The sequence below is a fragment of the Archocentrus centrarchus genome, chromosome 2 (genome assembly GCF_007364275.1).
Source record: "Archocentrus centrarchus isolate MPI-CPG fArcCen1 chromosome 2, fArcCen1, whole genome shotgun sequence".
Lineage (NCBI taxonomy): Eukaryota > Metazoa > Chordata > Actinopteri > Cichliformes > Cichlidae > Archocentrus > Archocentrus centrarchus.
This window is the reverse complement of record NC_044347.1, coordinates 7,901,198-7,919,851: the sequence shown is the minus strand read 5'-3', so window position 1 is coordinate 7,919,851 and position 18,654 is coordinate 7,901,198. Positions and strand designations below refer to the sequence as shown.

The window sequence follows — 18,654 nt, the reverse complement described above, 5'->3', positions numbered from 1 at the left end:
GCGAACATGTCTGGGAACTTTTAATAAACTGCTTAAGGTGCTTTTTAAAAGTACTGTAAGTGGAGCATTCTCTGATGTTAGTCGGTACAGTATTCCAGAAATGACCCCCTCTGACTGACAGAACCGTTTGTCCAAAGGTTGTTTTTCTAAGGGGGATCTCAAGGTCTCCTCTGGAAGAGGCACTGGTGCCAAAACCTCGGTCAGATCTTAATTTCATGTATGTAGAAAGTGGAAGTGGAGCTAGTCCATGAAGAACTTTATAGATTAAGCAGCTATTTTTAAATTTAATAAAATTTTCAAAATTAAGCATGTTGTATTTTTCCAAAATATTACACTGATGATATGATAAGGGCTTTTGATCAAGGATTTTTATAGCCTTTTTAAATAATATTTCTATTGGTTTTAAGAACGTATCTCCAGTGAGTGACCAAGATGTAATGCAATAATCTATATGTGAAAATATCATTGAATGTAGAAAAATCTTAGCTGAATTAATTGTCATTGATGGTCTAATTTGTTTGAAGTTATTTAAATTAAATTTAATTGTGCTTGCTGTAAGTTTTATATGTTTTTAAAAGACAGTGTGGGATCCAGTGTGACCCCAAGGTACCTGAAATCCTGCACAAGATCAAGCTCTTTTCCCCCCAGGAACACACTAGACCGCTCCAGTTTTATAGGTTTTTTTGTAAACATCATTGTAACTGTTTTTTTCTCATTCAGCAGTAAGGAGGACTGAAGGAGCCAGTGTTGTATATTCTCCAGGGCTAATGTAAGGATAGAAGATGCTTCCTGTGGACTTTTTGCAGGTGTAAAAATAACAGCATCATCAGCATACATTTGGAAATGAACACTTTGACACACATTTGGCAAGTCATTTATATACAAGGAAAACAAAACAGGTCCCAAAATAGAGCCCTGGGGAACCCCTGCTGGGCAGTCAAGGTAGCCATGGCAGTTGTTTTTTCCTTATATTTTCTTTCCCTCTTTTAAGAAAAGGTTCCATAAGTTCTGTGATTTTTGAATTAAATATTTGAGAGTTGAGTTCAATATTATCTTCCAAAAACAGTTCGGGCCAATTTACTTCATTTATAATAGCTTCAAGATTTGAATGTAAATGTTTTGGAATAAATTTATGATGATTATTAAAATTAGCAGTATTGAATCGTTTTTTACTTAATTTGCGGGAGAAAAATACAATATTATGATCAGAAAGACCTGTAATGAGATTATATGTTTTAAGAATCCTCTCAGCATGATTTGTAAATAAAAGATCTATGAGAGTTTCAGAATGATTTGTTAATCTAGTCGGGTTTTCTATTATTTGTGTTAAATTAAAATAATCAGTAATTTGTTTAAGATTCATTCGTTCTTTCTTTACATTCCAATTAATATTAAAATCACCCAATAAGATAATTTCTTTATATTTATCGCAATGATCAAGAAGAATCCTAAGTTGGTCAGAAATCATTTTTTTGCTGTGGGCTTTCTATACATACATACTATTATAAAAGACATTGTTTCAGAAAGTGATATCTCTACACCAACACATTCCAAAACTATTTCACTTGGCCATGCAATCATCGTACACTTAAGAGTATTTCTAACATATATTAATACTCCCCCACCCTTCCCACTTTCTCTATCCTTCCTAAATACATTGTAACCGGGCATATTTACTACAGCCTCTGGGGAGGAGTGGGACAGCCACGTCTCCGAAAGTCCTAAAAAGTCAATGTTGGAATTACAAAGCAGGTGTTCCAGCTGTTCATGTTTTGGCCTCATACTGCGGATATTCAAGTGCCCGCCAAATAATCCCTTTATTTTTGATAACAGGTCCCAGACAACCTTAGCCTGGTTTAATGTCCGGAATATTTTAGTGGATCTATGCCGTTTAAGAACTGGATTCCTGTACCTTTTTGGATGTGACTGCTGGGCATCATCACAACAGTCAACAAGCCCGGGGAGCAGCAAAGGCAACCCCGGAGCTGGCACTGGTCGCAACGGCGAAAGCTCAGGAGAAAGCTCGGGGAGCAACGGTGTCAGCCCAGAAGCCGGACCAGGGGGCAATAGTGTCAACCCACGAGCCAGACCAGGGATCAGCGGAGTCAGCCCAGGAGCCAGACCGGAGAGCAGCGATAATGATCCAGGAGCCGCGCAAACCGGCGGAAACCCATAATCAGGCCCAGGAAGCAGCGGCGCCAGCCCCGAAGCAGGCCCGGAAAGCCGCGGCAAAAAACCAGGAACAGGCCCGGGGAGCAGCAGCAAAAGACCAGGAACAGACCCGAGGAGCAGCGGCGGAAGACCAGGAACAGGCCCGGGGAGCAGCGGCGGAAGACCAGGAACAGGCCCGAGGAGCAGCGGCGGAAGACCAGGAACAGGCCCGGGGAGCAGTAGCTGAAAACCAGTAACAGGCCCAGGGAGCAGCGGCGGAAAACCAAGAACAGGCCCGGGGAGCAGCAGAGGAAATGGAGGAAGCACAGGAACAGACCAAGGCAGTTTCGATGGCAGCCCTAAGAGCAGCGTTGGCAATCCAAACGGCAGCGGCCGCGGGCCAGCTGGCTGTGGCCCCGGATTTACTTCAATGTCACCAGCTAAAAGAAGTATTATTAAAACATGAACTAGTTTAGTATCATCCAACTGTCCATGTTTACCTGAGGGTGAGGTTAATCTAGCATGACCATTATCCAATAATATTGTGAAGAGGACATGCTGACTCGCCTGTGCTGGGTACAGGATTTGGTTATCCCTTTTTATCAGTCCAGTATGACGTACAGATAAATAAAAACACAAAAGAAAAAAGAAAAGACCAGTTAAAGGCAAAAGCCGATTCCTTTCGATGTTATTAAAGGATTTTTGAGACATCCACACAGAGTCAGCCAAACTGCGTGTCACTGGACTGGAATTTAACTGTTTTGAGATTAGTATTATGATTGATTAGAATTGTTTCTGAATTCTGAATTTGGAATTAATTACTGAATTTTAAGAATTGATTGAGAATTGATTTTGAGCTACGCAACTGCTTGAGCTGAACCTGCATAATAAAAATTTGACTCTAAAAGAGTCAAGAGTTGTCCTTTTGACAGTTATTTCCCTCTATACATGGTACACTTAGTCTCATGCGATAGTAAAAGCCTAGGCAAGTTAAGCTCTAACATCTAGCTCTATTTTGGTCACACTAGTCTTGAATCCACCTAAAATTTACATATGTCCCTTGGGCTTTCAGCCTAGCCTATAAACTTTGATATGGCACATTTCCAAGTGCACTGATCGAGAGGGGTTAGCCACTACAACTAACGGGACTGTACTTCGGTGTCAGCTGCGTGAGCCTCCCTGACTGGCGACATCGGAGTGCAGAGGAAGCGGGGCAGACGTTAGGATTATCAGTGGTAAGAAGCCAGGCGAGTCACCCCGCTACAGCTTTAAGTAGTGTCACATAGTATCAGTTGGGTAATACTCCGCTGACGTGTGTGGCCAGGACCCTATTGAAACGGAGAAGCTGTCACAGGTAGAACCTGTACAGATCTAATAAGGGACAGTCCCTTTTAACATAAGAAGTGAAGGATAATCACTGCTAATGGTGGGGGGAAAGGGTATAGACAGTATATGAAGTTGATAAGGACAAGTGAGGAGGGAGAGAAAAAGTACAAGCAATGTACGGGGTAAGAAGGTACAACCAGTATAAGGGGAGAAAGTTCAAGGAGGGGAAAGAAAGTATAGACAATAAAAGGGAAAAGAGTTCACAGAGGAGAGAAGGAGTATGGACAGTATAAGGAGAGAATTCAAAGAGGGGAGAAAAAGTATATACAGTATAAGGGGAGAGAGTTCAGATAGTTCAGAGGGGGAGAGAAGGTACAGAAAGTATAAGGGGCTGTTAACAGCAAAAGAGTACAGGCAGTGTATGAAAAATATATATAGTGGCAGATATCCACTACTAATGGAGGGAAAAAGTATGGACGATGGATGAAAATAGCAATAAATTTCCAACACAGCCATCAAGCTGTAGAAGGAGTCTTATCGAGCTGGGTTAGCTTGTGGGACTCCAGAGGCAGCTGACAGGTATCGGCAGGCCAAGCGGAATGCAGCTATCGGGCAGTGGCCGAAGCAAAAACTTGGGTGTGGGAGGAGATCAGTGAGGCTATGGAAAAAAACTTTTGGATGGCATCGAAGTGATTCTGGTAAACCGTCAGGCAACTCAGGAGGGGAAAGCGGTGCTCCACTCACACGGTTTATGGTGCGGGTGGGGTGCTGCTGACTTCAACTGAGACTATAGTTGGACGGTGGAAGGAATACTTCAAGGACCTCCTGAATCCCACTGACATGCCTTCTGTAGTGGAAGCAGAGTCTGGGAACGAGGGGGGATGACCGGGGATGAGGTGACTGAGGTGGTTAAACAACTCCTTGGTGGCAGGGCCCCTGGGGTGGACAAGTTTCGCCCTGAGTTCCTGAAGGTTCTCGATGTTGTAGGGCTATCTTGGGTGACACACCTCTGCAGCATCGCGTGGAGATCTGAGGCAGTGCCACTGGATTGGCAGACCAGGATGGTGGTCCCCATTTTCAAGAAGAGAGACCGGAAGGTATGCTCCATCTTTTGGGGAATCACACTCCTCAGCCTTCCCGGTAAGGTAAGGCCAGGGTGCTGGAAAGGAGGATTTGCCTGTTAGTTGAACCTTGGATCCAGGAGGAACAATGCGGTTTTCTACCTGGTCGTGGAATGCTGGGCCAGCTCTTTATTCTATCGGGATATTCGAGTGTGCGTGGGAGTTCACCCAACCAGTCTACATGTGCTTTGTGGACTTGGAGAATGTCCCTCGGGGATTCCTGTGGGAGTATGGGGTGTCTGGCTTACTGTTGCGGGCCATTCAGTCTCTGTACAACTGCAGTGAGAGCTTGGTTAGTGTAGCCGGCAGTAAGTTGGACTCGTTTCCTGTGGGTGTTGGACTCCGTCAGGGCTGCACTTTGTCACAGATTCTGTTCATAAATTTTATGGATAGAATTTCTAGGCATAGCCAGGTGGTGGAAGGCTTCTTCCTTGGTGGTCTCACTCTTGTCTCTGCTTTTTGCAGATGATGTGGTCCTGTTGGCTTCATCAGGGGGCAGCCTCCAGCTCGCAGTAGAATGGTTCACAGCTGAGTGTGAAGCGGCTGGCATGAGAATCAACACCTCTAAGTCTGAGGCCATGGTCCTCAGCCGGAAAAGGGTGGAGTGCCCTCTCTGGTTTAGGTACGAGTTCCTGCCCCAAGTTGAGGAGTTCAAGTATCTCGGGTCTTGTTCACGAGTGACGGGAGAAGGGAGCGGGAGACTGACCGATGGATCGGGGCTGCGTCTGCAGTGATGAGGATGCTGTGCTTGTCTGTTGTGGTGAAGAGGGAGCTTAGTGTAAAAGCAAAGCTGTCGATTTACAGATCGATCTATGTTCCTACCCTCACCTATGGTCACAAGGTGAGGGTAGGAATAAGATCGCGAATACAAGTGGCAGAAATGAGTTTCCTTCGAAGGGTGGCTGGCCTCTCCCTTAGAGATACAGTGGGTATGGAAAGTATTCAGACCCCTTTAAATTTTTCATTCTTTGTTTCATTGCAGCCATTTGTTAAAATCAAAAAAGTTCATTTTATTTCTCATTAATGTACATTCAGCACCCCATCTTGACAGAAAAAAAAACAGAAATGTAGAAATTTTTGCAAATTTATTAAAAAAGAAAAACTGGAATTTCACATGGTCATAAGTATTCAGACCCTTTGCTCAGTATTGAGTAGAAGCACCATTTTGAGCTAGTACAGCCATGAGTCTTCTTGAGAATGATGCAACAAGTTTTTCACATCTGGATTTGGGGATCCTCTGCCATTCTTCCTTGCAGATCCTCTCCAGTTCGGTCAGGTTGGATGGTGAACGTTGGTGGACGGCCATTTTCAGGTCTCTCCAGAGATGCTCAATTGGGTTTAGGTCAGGGCTCTGACTGGGCCAGTCAAGAATGGTCACAGAGTTGTTCTGAAGCCACTCCTTTGTTATTTTAGCTGTGTGCGTAGGGTCATTGTCTTGTTGGAAGGTGAACCTGAGGTCCTGAGCACTCTGGGAGAGGTTTTCTTCCAGGATCTCTCTGTATGTGGCCACATTCATCTTTCCTTCACTTGCAACCAGTGAAAAACACCCCCATAGCATGATGCTGCCACCACCATGTTTCACAGTTGGGATTGTATTGTTCAGGTGATGAGCAGTGCCTGGTTTTCTCCACACATACCTCTTAGAATTACTGCCAAAATGTTCAATCTTCATCTCATCAGACCAGAGAATCTAATTTCTCATAGTCTGGGAGTCCTTCATATGCTTTTATATGTCTTGCACTGAGGAGAAGCTTCCGTCGGGCCACTCTGCCATAAAGCCTCGACTGGTGGAGGGCGGCAGTGATAGTTCACTTCGTGGAACTTTCTCCCATCTCCCTGCTGCATCTCTGGAGCCCAGCCACAGTGAACTTTGGGTTCTTCTTTACCTCTTTCACCAAGGCTCTTCTCCCACGATTGCTCAGTTTTTCCTGGACGGCCAGGTCTAGGAAGAGTTCTGGTCATCCCAAACTTTTTCCATTTAAGGATTATGGAGGCCACTGTGCTCTGAGAAACCCTGAGTGCTGCAGAAATTCTTTTGTAACCTTGGCCAGATCTGTCCCTTGCCACAATTCTGTCTCTGAGATCCTTGGGCAGTTCCTTCGACCTCATGATTCTCATTTGCTCTGACATGCACTCTGAGCTGTGAGGTCTGGTGACAGGTGTGTGCCTGGAGACAGGTGTGTGTCTTTCCTAATCAAGTCAAATCAGTTTAATTAAACACAGCTGGACTCCAATGAAGGAGTAGAACCATCTCAAGGAGGATCAGAAGAAATGGACAGCATATAAGTTAAATATGAGTGTCATAGCAAAGGGTCTGAATACTTATGACCATGTGAAATTCCAGTTTTTCTTTTTTAATAAATTTGCAAAAATTTCTACATTTCTGTTTTTATTTTTCTGTCAAGATGAGGTGCTGAATGTACATTAATGAGAAATAAAATGAACCGTACCAGATGGATTTGTTTTTTTTAACCTAACTACTCTACTGTGTGCCTGTTTCCTTTTTTCGGGGACTGAGGATACTGGCGGCGGCACCCTAAGGGGCCAGCGGCTGCAGACACCCTTCTCTTCTACGTTAGTCTTGTCTGTCCTTCTCTTGGATGGTTATCTCAATGGAATTTCATTGTATGTATAATGATTAATTTCGTTGTATGTATAATGACAATAAAGTTCTATTCTATTTTATTCTGTACAGATATCTACAGTACTGTTTCTGTTCAAGCAGAATTTCTGATTGAAGCAAAGTAAAAAGGTTCCTCTATGTGTGACTGTTCAGATAACACTCGTATCCAGCATGAAGTCATCAGACAGGGCCAGAGTGAAGTACAGCTTCCTCCTCTATCAGACACTGTCTGTGGCTGCAACAGGCCTCTCCATACCTGAGAGTTTCCAGTCTCAGCTGCTCCAGCACCTTCACTCCTGCCTCTCCTGGATGGTTGTAGCTCAGGTCCAGCTCTCTCAGATGGGGGGGGTTGGAGCTCAAAGCTGAGACCAGAGACTTACAACCTTCTTCTGTGATCAGGCAGCCTGACAGCCTGCAGACATGACAGATACTCTTAGAGAACAGCAGAGCAGCTGCATGCAGACAACAAACTGCAGCAACAAATCATTTTAAAAATGAAACAGGACTTAAAAAAAAACAAGTCAGTCTAAATGTTAAAGTCTACAAGTGATAAAATCAGTGAAGTCAAAATGATGATCAAATCTACATAAAGTAGGACTGAGGCTGATGGGAGTGTCATTAGTTTTGCTGGTTTTTGGTTTGAATGAAAGGTTTGGTCAAACTAGAAGTCTGAGCAGATGATGGCACTAAATTAAAAGTCTGCTGATTGTTGAAGTTCTTATATTTCATTGTGAGGACAACATGAACATCTGAAACTAATTTGATCACAACCCATCAAATCTTTGCAGAACCAAAGTGGCAGCTAAACATCATCCTCCACTGAACTGTGCTGCTGGTGAGGCTGACATCATTTAGAGGTGCACATGAGGAAAGACTTCATTAAGAATCAGACACAGAGAGAGGAAGAAGAACAAACTGTGCAGAAAACAGGATTTCACCATGGTGACCAACAGCCAACACATTTCTTTTGTCTGTTTTTTACTTTTTGATCAGATCCATCAGCCAGTTTAGGAAAACATTGAAAGCATTTCAGTCCAGATTCAAGGCTCAGGAGATGATTGAAAGAAATCTTTCAAATAAAGAAACTCAAAAAAGAGCAGAGAAAAAACTGCCAGTGTAGATAATTTGACAAATCACAGCAGACACAGTCCTATGGATGATTGTTTCTGCCAACCCCCCCCCCCCCCCCCCCCCCCCCCCCCCCACCCAAAAAAACCAAATCCATCCATAACTCGAAATTTCGAGTTACAGTCTATGACTGTCCAACAGAATGACATGAAAACATTGATTCCTTAACTTTTATGCTGCTGTTTTTTGCTGGGAGGCATTTTGACCATTGACAGTCAAAAAGATGATCACAATTTGTTCAGTTTTGGTAGAAACTGCTAGCTCACTGATACTGTCACTACCCCATTTTGAGTGTGCATACATTGGTGTCATCTGCTACCAAGTATCAAGGAAATTCCATCTTTCTCTGAGCTTTTAGAGTGGCACAGCTAAGTTGAAAATTTGAGATACATAACTGAATTGTTTTCTTTAAATTTTGAGTTACGGATGCCGATTAATTTTTTTCTTTTAGTGGTGAAACAAACTTTCATACACCCCTGCATCAGTTAAACACTAATGGAAACCAGATTTTAGTCATCTGTTGAACATTTGAAGAATGCTGACCTGAGTGTTTCCAGTTTACAATGTGGATTCTCCAGTCCAGAAGATAAAGCTTTCACTCCTGAGTCCTTCAGGTCATTGCTACTCAGGTCCAGCTCTGTCACACTAGAGGACTGGGAGCAGAGAACTGAGGACAGAGTTTTATAGCTTCTCTCTGAGAGGTTACAGAGACTCAGTCTGAAAAGACAATAAGAAAGCAAGTAGTAAAGGATTAGGTTTCTTAAGCAAGTATCACTGTAACTTTTTGACAAAGTTAATGTGGAATTTGCAGGCAGCAAAAACAAAAAAAAAGTTCCATGGAGGTGAAAAATACAAAACTGATTGATTTACACTTTAATTTAATTGGACTGCTACTTGTGGGCAGGTTAATCTTAAATTGATAGTTACAAATCAATATTTGGTATTGGTATCAGAGCAAATAGGATGGCGTACATCGTAGTGACAGAATTGTTGGGGAATCCTGAAGAAAGAAGAATAGGGGGAGTGGCCTGAGAACAGGGCCAGATGAGCCCAAAGTTTCACGAGTTGTCCACGTCTCTTGCCCCGTCTTCTGCGGTGGTGAGTAGTACGAGGTAAGATGATAGGAGGGCGTCGCAGGTAAGGAGGAATGAAAGCCTGGAAAGGTTGCAGTGTTTCCCATTGTCCATTCACATCATGTAAAATATTTAAAAGGGCTTGGTGATCATATATATGTAGTAGTAAGGCAAACCTTAGAAATGTTACACAGTGAATAGGAAAACTAACAACAATAGAGACAGAGAAACACGGCAAGCCACACACAATGGCACCATCTTGGATCTGTAGTCACACACACACACTGAGTTAATGAGCACTGCATGTTTTTAGATTACTGGGGTGTGGGAAAGGTCTGTTATATGCGCTCATATGCTTTTGTGGCTTTATTGAGACACAGACCTTATCTGCTTCACATGACTTTTGTAACCCCATGATTGTATTTCAGCAAAGCCTTATGACAGGTATGTTCCAAATATGGATTTCCTTAGGCCTCTCCTGCATTTCTGTGATATGAGTTAAGGGGAGGAGATGAAACCTGGCTGTGTGGGATGATACTGGGGTGCTATCTTAGCATATGCTTAAGGGAAAGAGGATTCATCATTGTGACACCTGTTCAAATTGTCATAAACCAAGAGTTACCCATGTGATGTGTACGCCTTAAACATGTGACTTTAGAATAGGTGTAATATAGCCAACGATTGGTTGGGGTTCAAGTTTCATGGCTTAAGACTTTATGTAAATTAGGAGGGGTCAAAAGCAAGTGTGCAGTTACCATCTTTACGATATAAACAGCAGCCCGCTCTTTGTCTGGGCTCTCTTCTTATTTCTCACTTCTGGCCTTTCTCTTTTCTGTCCTCTTTTTCTTCCTGCTTCTGCATCTTTCTCTGTCTCTGTGTTTCCCTCTTCTCTTCTTCTCTCTGTCAGTGTGTGTATTTTAGTCTCAACTATGTTACTGTCTGTATCTTGGTTTTTGTCTCTCTTGTGTGTAACTAATATGTCTAATAAACAGCCTGCACCAGAGCTTGCTCATTCCTGTGATTTTTTTGGAGTTTTTGGATTTAATTGGGTTTGACTCTTTAGCCAAAAGGAACATGGAGACCCTAAGAAAATGTCACCAACACTCTGTTACATTCTGCGTTTTTGCTAATAAAGCTGGAGTATAAAGTTAGCTCTTGTCTTCGAGTCCTGCATTGGGGTCCTCTGCCTTGCCGGCCACAGCAAGAACCCTGACAAATAACTGGTTGTGTCACCCTTGGCAACAATAAAGTGTTTGTGATAACTGACAACAAGTCTCTCACATCACTGTGGAGGAATTTTGGTCCACTCTTCTTTACAGAATTTTTTAAATTCAGCCACATTGGAGGGTTTTCCAGCATGAACGGCCTGTTTAAGCTCATGCCAAAGCATCTCAGCTGGACTTTGTTTTAGCCAATCAGAGGTGGACTTGCTGGTGTGTTTTGGATCATTGTCCTGCTGCATAACACAAGTAAGCAGAGCTTCAGGACACAAACTGATGGCTGAACATCTCCTCTATATGATATAAGTACAGAAGGTTCCTTTAAAAGTTGTGTTGTGTTTGGTACTGTATCAGTTCAATACCAAATTTTCCAATATTGCAGATCATTGGAGAACACATAAATTGTCCACTGTAGCTTTGTAAGGGGCTTAAGTGAAATATAATATTGGACAGAAATAGTGTTGAAGTGGAGACATGGCTTATACTGTTTTTTCACACTGTAATTCACAGGTCCAATCATAAGGTAACAATTAATACTCCACAACTCACAACTCTCTTCAATGCAGCAAAGTTCATTGCATTTGCAAAAGTACTGACATTCTTTTCTTAAAAGTACTTGTGTTAAAAAGTGGTTAAAGAACCTCTACCAGAGTTGCCTGTACTTTCTCACTTTTACTCAAGTAAAAGTACAGGCTGTGAAATGTACTCATAGTAAGAAAGTAAAAGTATCTCTTTGGAGCACATTTCTTTCTATTGTTGAGCAAAGCTAACTGAACCTTGTGCTGCAGCTGTCTAACTGTTTTCAGCTGCTGGGAGTGAAGCAGAGTGGATGAGATGCAGATGAGTGACAGACTGATGATGATGATGATGATGATGATGATGATGATGATGATGATGATGATGATGATGATGATGATGATGATGATGATGAGGAGGAGGAGGAGGAGGAGGAGGAGGACCACATTAGAGGTCTGCTTCACAGCTAAAGCTCTGAGTCTGAATAGCCAAGCCAAGCCAAGCCAGTTTATACACAGAATACACAGGTTCCTCTCAAATGTTTGTTTTTTTCCTGAATAATAATTCATATTACAGTTTAACCCATAATAGGCCAGTAACATTAATTCAATTACATGAATATAAAGCCTGAAATAAATGACAGAAATGTTTATGTAGGGTTATTAATTACACACATCATATTTCAGTGACAGATCTACCAAACTGTGACTTTTTCTTGGTAGTTTTTGCCTGGAGTGAATTTGTTTGTTTTTTTTTATTTGAATTTGCATATTACTAGACTCCTACACCATCCAGCCTGCCCCTGAGTTATTTATCTAGGAAGCAGCAGCTTCAATCCTGAAACCTGCAGGTTGTTGTTACTCAGGTCTAGCTCTGTCAGGTCACAGTCTTCTAGTTGAAGAGAGGAGGACAGAGCTTCCCAGCTTCATTCTGACAGGTTACAGTGACTCAGGCTGAAGAGATATAACATATATAGCATAGGGTTGTGCTGATGGATGATGGTGTCAACAGTGGTCAAAGTAATGGGCAATAGCTCAGCAATCTTTTAATCTAATTTCCCCTTTATTAAATTGATATTAGAGAATTATAATCAATTAAATGTGCTTTGCTACAGTTTTGCATCCCCAAATAACCAACACTTGCAACAGAGAAGGTCTCTGAGCATCCAAGCTTTATGTTCTGGTGGATGTTACCTCCCGCCATCAGGAGGTGCTATTGTTTTGGTGTTCATTTTATGTGTGTTGTCACAGCCAATAGAAATAATCCAAGTTAGCCAGCAAGCTGGAAACGGATGTTAGATAGTCAGTTATGCTGGATAGAAAGACAGATGATTTAGATGTGCTTGAATCTTCATCCATCCATCCTTCTTTGTTGCTTTACGGAAAGCACTGTCTGTAAGTAATGTCACTGTTTAGCACATCTTCATCCAATATGGTTACTTTTGGTTTAGAAATGTTTAGGATAATCACAGTTACTGTAATGTTTACATCGATTTCGTGCTCACATAGTGATGCTATGTGATTTTTGATTTGCATCTTTGCACCTTGGTTTGCCTTTTGTAATGAATATGCAGCTCATATTTTGATTTTCTATATGTTCAGAAGTATTTGAAAGTGTAATATTCATAATGCAAGCAAGAATCTGAAAGACTGCATTTTATAATTTGTTACAGTTTCACTCTGTCACCATTTGACGGGAAAGGTCTCAATAAAGAAGACCATACACCTGTCATTTGTCGAGGAGTTTGTCTGCTTAGCTGTATTCAGGTTGAAAAGTGAGAGCAGAACAGTGAAAAGACATTAATCCACTGCAACAAAATCTCAGGATACACACGCCAGTCACACCTAGAACCCAGACATGTCTCAGCTAGGAGATTATGCCGTGTCAGTCCGTACCCACGCATCAAAATCATCAAAGGTCTCTAATAAGTCATTGGCCAGCATTGGTGCACTTAATGCATGGGCCAAGGCAGAAGCGGCACGAGCAAAAGCAGCCTTTGCTCAGAAAGAAATTGAAGTGAGATTTAAGTAAGCACAGCTCAAAGTAGAAGAAACACGTCTTGAGGCCACTTTGGATGCGCTTCATCAAGAATGAGATGCAGAGACTGCCCTTGCTGAAGACAATGTCTATTAGGCTGCAGCAAGTGAAATGGAGTCAGGATGCATTAGTGGAGATCTTTGTCAGAGGTATGATAACTCACAATATACCAGTATGTGAAAGACCAAACACAGGTTTAAAAACAACTCCAAAAGAAGATGCAAAACCTCCTGACATGCCAGTGACTTCCACATATTTTCAACCCAAGCTGGTGAGTGACACATGTGCTCCGAGTATCACACCCTATGCCTCCCTACCTCAGAGCCATGGGAATCTTGGTGTCCCTCAGCTATCCCAGGGTGTCAAAGTGCATCAGCCGCTACCATGCACTAAACCACTAAGCATGAGTGGAAAAGATGTTTTTGTGTTATCATTCATATTCTCTGAAAAAAGTCCAAGAAAGCAAAAATTCTGACGGGGTATGTAAACCTTTGAGCTCAACTGTACTTAACAGCTCGACAGGAGCTCGACCTGTTGAACAAATGGTTAGGTGACGAATCCTTGCAACATGCAAAATGCCTCAGAGCTGCGCACTTCAATAATCCTTCATTTGGACTTGCTAAAGTGTGGGAGAGGTTGCAAGAGTGTTACAGCTCTCCCGAAGCCTTGGAAAGGGCTCTCTTTGATAAGCTGGAATATTTTCCCAGAATCACAAATAAGACCCCAATCTGCTACGTGATCTAGGGGACCTTCTTTTGGAAATAGTCTCTGCCAAGAGCGAAGGTTGCATACCAGGCTTACTTTACTTTGATACGGCACGTGAAATTCATCCTATAGTTGACAAACTTCCATTCGGGCTGCAGGAAAAATGGATGACACATGGAGCTGACTGACTGGACTTTTTTTTTTTCTTTTTTTTCAATCAAAGCTTAATGTAACTGTGCATCCACAGATGTTCCCTTATCTCATCTTCTTCACTTGTTTGCACCACCAGGCATTTCTGTTGGTGAAAAACTCTGTGTTTGGGAGGGGACGGGGAAGAGTGCAGAGAGAGGAGAGATATTTCACACAGAAAAAAAAACAAACAACCTGGATGATATAGCAGAACTGTCTGTCTAAGGTGAAATGCTGGTAGTACTCATAAGTTAATAATCTTATAATTGTTCAGCTGATATCAAGCCAACATATGCTCAGTAATTAAGAGGCAGAATCAGACAGTGGTGTTTGTCAATGTGCAAATGCTTCTTCATGCTGGAAGTAAGAAACAACCAAACACAGTAAGCTAATACAGTACTGTGATAAAGTATTTGCCCCTTATTGCTTTCCTGCTTTGTTACATATTTGTCACACTTGCATGATCATCAATATATATTTAGTGTGCTCCACTGAACCATCAAAGGTGTACTCTCAGTGGCAGGGGAACACTATGAGAACAGTACCCCCATAGCACTCCCATACGCTATTCCAGCAATACTGGAATAGTGTCACACAACACCAATACTCAAAGGTTAGTGGATCTAAGACAGGGGTCTGCAACCTGTAATACAGAAAGAGCCATTTGAACCCGGTTTCCATGGAAAACAAAACAGTGAGAGCCGCAAATACTACTGGAAGCCGGTAGCCGCTACCGGAAGCTGGTAGCTACTGCAAGTGACACATATACTGAAAAACTAAAATAAATAAATAGATAAATAAAATAATTTTATTTTAATATTTCAAGATCACAATAATGTTCCAATTTAAAACTACAACAAAAACCGAACTGATAAAAATAAAATGCACTTCAATTGGATACTTATAATTTACTTCTGCCAGCCCCACAGTGCCTGAATGAGCTGCATGCAGCTCCGGAGCCGCGGGTTGCCGACCCCTGATCTAAGAGAAGACCGCAGCATCTTCCCTGTTCCAGTAACTATCACAGTGGCAGACATCCAAGAAACAGTCTCGGATATAACGAGCTGGACAGCACCAGGCCCTGATATGAAGCACACCTACAGGCTAAAGAACCGCATTACACTTTTAGAGGAGTGAGTTTTATGAAGCTTCAAGTACATTCATGATATGTATTTGCTTTTATTATTCTCACACTTATTTGCCTGAGTAACTTTACCTTAGAGTATAACATAAACAAAATAGTTGCTTAACAATACAGAAGTACATATGTTTTGGTGTGGCCAGGGCCAGTGTGTTCTTGGTGGGTATGTGTTTACCAATCTGAGGTTCTGACAATGGTCAGTAACAGGCACCTGCAGGAGACAACAAGGAGACCAAAACTAGCAATAAGGTGAAACTCAGAGGTCATACGAAGTGCTGGGATTCTTTGTCTTGCACATTTCCTTTTTGCATATGATGTAACCAGAATGGATAAGCTCTGAGTGTATGAGATCTGGACTGGCTTAGATAGGAATTAGACTTTGTGCTCTGATTTTGTTTCTGTATTAGCTCAGTCATAGTTCACAGTCTGGTCCATATCAATCTGTAACATGTGTGTGTAATGGCTAATTAAAGTTAATAATTGAATCCTTATTCCATTGTGTTGTGTAATTCCTGTCCGATCAACAAACGTGCCGAAAGAAATAAGCTGGTAACAGATTTCTTCACAATCCACAAGTGCCTGGCAACACAAATGAACTAGCTGCTAGAGGCTAAGCCACATCCAGAATGGCTTACTGAAGGCCATATGGGCTTGATCTCCAAGGACCCCCAGAAGGGACTGGTCAAATCAAACTATTGGCCAATAACCTGCCTCAGTACAACATGAAACTCCTGTCAGGCATCACAGCATTTAGGATGAGCAGGCACATGGCTCAATACATAAGTGGGACCCAGAAAAGAATTGGCACAAATACAAGAGGAGCAAAACACCACCTACTGGTAAAGAGAGCAGTCACTCTAGAGTGTAAGACCAGGCTGACCAACCTGTCCAACATCTGGATTGATTACAAGAAAGACTATGACTCAGTGCCACACACATGGATCCTGGAATGCCTAGAACTGTACAAAATCAACAGGACCCTAAGAGCCTTAATCAGGAACTCAATGGGAATGTGGAGAACAACACTGGAGGCCAACTTAAAGCCAATTGTACAAGTCACCATCAAGTGTGGGATTTACCAAGGAGATGCTCTGTCCCCACTGCTGTTCTACATAGTCCTGAATCCCCTCAGCCAGATCAATGACAAAACTGGCTACGGATAACAACGACGAAATGGCCACAGATGTCAAGAAGAGAAAGCGCCTTACCTTGGAGGGTTTCACCCTAAATCCAGCACCCTGAGACTGTATGCTAAGCGGATGGAAGAAGGCAAAGGACTAGTGAGTGTCAGAGCCACTGTCCTAGATGAAACAAAAAAGATCCATGAATACGGATGCAAGGGTGCTTGAGAATAACAGAGATAAGGTGCTGTGGGACTTCCAGACATTGACAAACCTGTGATGGCTAGCCAACTGGACAGAGTAGTGTCGTCGCAATACTAAACAATGGCAAGTGAACACAAGAAGGTCAAAAAAATACCAAGGACTCAGAGAAGAGCTAGAAAGGACATGGAAGGTGAAGGTACCAGTGGTCCCTATAGAAATCGGAACACTTGGAGCATTTACTGCCAGACTGGGAGAATGGTTCCAGGAAAGACCAGGAACGACATCTGGGATTTCTGTCCAGAAGTGCGCAGTCCTGGGAATAGCTAAGATACTGTGCAGGCCCATCAAGCTGCAAAGGCCTCTGGTAGAGGGCCCAAGCCTGGAGGACAAAGACCACCCGTAGGGCAATGGGATTTACATTATAAATGATGATTGAAACAATGAAGGGCCAATAATAATTGAAATAATTAAATTCCCTCAATGAATGAACTCAATGATTTGAAAATTACATGTCTAATATTTACAATGGTTAAATTGTTAAAATTTGTTTGCTGATCTGAAAATATTTAAATGTTAAAATATGAAACGTTTAAGAAATCAGAAAGTTTTCAAACCACTGTATAGATCGTGAGAAGAAAATAAATAAGTGATTTCCTATGAAGTGTATTTAAGTCACAAAAGCTTTATGATAACTTACAGAACTTTTTTAGAGGCTTTGACCACTGGCAGCAGCCTCAGCAGAGCCTCCTCTGAAGCAGAGTATTTCTTCAGGTCAAACACATCCAGATCTTTTTGTGATGACAGTAAGATGAAGACCAGAGCTGACCACTGAGCAGGAGACAGTTTATCTGTGGAGAGACTTCCTGATCTCAGGGACTGTTGGATCTCTTCCACTAGAGAACGATCATTCAGTTCATTCAGACAGTGGAACAGGTTGATGCTTTTCTCTGCAGACAGATTCTCATTGATCTTCTTCTTGATGTACTGGACTGTTTCCTGATTGGTCTGTGAGCTACTTCCTGTCTGTGCCAGAAGACCTCGTAGGAGAGTCTGATTGGTCTGCAGTGAAAGACCCAGGAGGAAGCGGAGGAACAAGTCCAGGTGTCCATTTGGACTCTGTAAGGCCTTGTTCACAGCACTCTGGTAGAGGTGTTTCTCTGTCTCGGAGGTTGTCTGTTGTTCTTCCAGCAGATTGACTCCAGAGTTGATGAAGGTCAGATGGACATGAAGAGCAGCCAGAAACTCCTGAACACTCAGATGGATGAAGCAGAACACCTTGTCCTGGTACAGCCCTCTCTCCTCTATAAAGATCTGTGTGAACACTCCTGAGTACACTGAGGCTGCTCTGATATCAATGCCACACTCTGTCAGGTCTGATTCATAGAAGATCAGGTTTCCTTTCTGCAGCTGATCAAAAGCCAGTTTTCCCAGAGACTCAATCATCTTCCTGCTCTCTGGACTCCAGTGTGGATCTATCTCAGCTCCTCCATCATACTTGATATTTCTCAGTTTTGCCTGAACCACCAGGAAGTGGATGTACATCTCAGTCAGGGTCTTGGGCAGCTCTCCTCTATCTCTGGTTTTCAGCACATCCTCCAGAACTGTAGCAGTGATCCAGCAGAAGACTGGGATGTGGCACATGATGTGGAGGCTTCGTGATGTCTTGATGTGGGAGATGATCCTGCTGGCCTGCTCCTCATCTCCGAATCTCTTCCTGAAGTACTCCTCCTTCTGTGGGTCAGTGAACCCTCTGACCTCTGTCACCATGTCAACACACTGAGCAGGGATCTGATTGGCTGCTGCAGGTCGTGTGGTTATCCAGAGGCGAGCAGAGGGAAGCAGGTTCCCCCTGATGAGGTTTGTCAGCAGCACATCCACTGAGGTGGACTTTTTGGGGTCAGTTAGGATTGTGGTTTTATGGAAGTCCAGAGGAAGTCGACACTCATCCAGACCATCAAAGATGAACACAACCTGGAAGTCTTCAAAGCTGCAGATTCCTGCTTCTTTGGTTTCAGTAAAGAAGTGATGAACAAGTTCCACCAAGCTGAACTTTTCCTCTTTCAGCACATTCAGCTCTCTGAAAGTGAATGGAAACATGA

General features: G+C 42.6%; 1 pseudogene; it reads right to left on the bottom strand.

Moving 5' to 3' along the window:
* The window catches only part of LOC115798510 (uncharacterized), a 198,229-nt pseudogene that overhangs the window by 35,930 nt on the left and 143,645 nt on the right, over nt 1–18,654 (bottom strand).